Below are 1,548 nucleotides of genomic sequence, written 5' to 3' on the forward strand. Positions count from 1 at the left end.
AAGTAGGCTCATAACTATTAAGAGAAGAAGCAAAGAGGTTTTATTAAAACAGAATGTCTCTCGCAATCTAATAACAACGGAATATCTATCGGGGGAAGAAATTGACGTGTTTTGACAAGCGTTTGACAAGGCGCTGATCAAAGGTATGTATTATTAATGAAAAATGTTGCCATATATATTTCTTTTACGTTGATAATTTTATTTATAGTAAAATAATATCTTCTATTTACTTAGATACTTTATAAAACTTGATCTTATAAAAGTTGGTTTATTTTACTGATTGCGTAAAATGAATAAAGCATGCTCAATTAAATATGATCCTAAAACCGAGATAACTGTTTGACGTTTTGACATTAGTTATTAAAAAATTAATAACAACCATAGATATTAGATGGTGTGTTATGGTATCTTTGGTATTGAATGGTGATAATATAGCTGCGTTAATGCTAAGATGGTTACTGATATCCACATTGTTCCGTCCTTTACCTCAATTCTTTTGCTATTGCAACAAAAAGTAGATTAAATTTCAGCTCTATAAAATACAGTAATGAAAAGCTAAAATGAATGGAATAGTGACGTCGGTATAAAACGGTATTAAAGCTATCTCAGATTTCGATTCTGTTCTATGCGAAATATTTTAATCTTTGTGGGATCTTCTGGAAAGTACACATATTAATTTAAACATGAAATGGCGTATCACTGTATAAACAAGATGGCGGATTTCTCTAGCAGCTCATTCATCGGCTTATTTTTGAATAGTTTACTTATAATTTATTTAAAATTATCTTGTATATTATAACTATGAAAGTAGACGAGGAGACAACTTTTAAAAATACTCTAACGAAAATGTAGCATATTTACTAGAATACTATAAAAATAAGTCAGTATATTATCACCGTTCTACTACTTTCTAATACTAGATATTTTTTTTGTCTCTTTTTATAAAACTATGTTTGCACCGTGACGAGAAGAGACGGACTAATTCTTTACTTAAGAGAGTACAATTTGATTGATTTAGGTTTATGAATAAAATGTTAGTTACCCTTTCATATTAGGGAGTTATCGTCGCTTTCTGCGTGTATATAGTTGATTAGCTAAACAACTATTTGTTCAATAGAAATAAAACTACAACAAGATTGCTTGACTGTGTCAATGTGTGTGTGTGTGACGCTCGAAGGTCAAATTCCTATACATTTTGTTAAATAAAACATATTTGACAGAGCCCGGATAGCTCAGTCGGTAGAGCATTGGACTTTTAATCCAAGGGTCCAGGGTTCAAGTCCCTGTTCGGGCGTTTATTTTTTATATTTAATAATTAAAAATATTTTATTATTATAATACGAGTAAAATTAGTTAGATTTTGAAACAGCTTGAATGAATAGAACGGAATATTTTTCAAGGTTGTCCGTTGTCATGTTAATAGCGTTAAGTCAATTATTGTGGTAATTAAACCTCGGTTTTCAAGAAAAATTAAAATAAATTACAATATTTTCTACAGGGTTCAAATTTTGTATCCAATTTAAAGATAAATGTAATGATTTATAAAAT

The 1,548-nt window shown here is 29.4% G+C and overlaps 1 non-coding gene across 1 annotated transcript; it reads left to right on the forward strand.

Annotated features, from left to right (window-relative positions):
- The first annotated feature begins 1,221 nt into the window (after positions 1–1,221).
- Trnak-uuu lies at positions 1,222–1,294 on the forward strand. The gene has a single exon. It is a non-coding gene; the product is annotated as a tRNA-Lys (tRNA).
- The last annotated feature ends 254 nt before the right edge of the window (positions 1,295–1,548 follow it).

Source organism: Pieris rapae, chromosome 15 (genome assembly GCF_905147795.1).
Source record: "Pieris rapae chromosome 15, ilPieRapa1.1, whole genome shotgun sequence".
In the NCBI taxonomy this organism is placed as follows: Eukaryota; Metazoa; Arthropoda; class Insecta; order Lepidoptera; family Pieridae; genus Pieris; species Pieris rapae.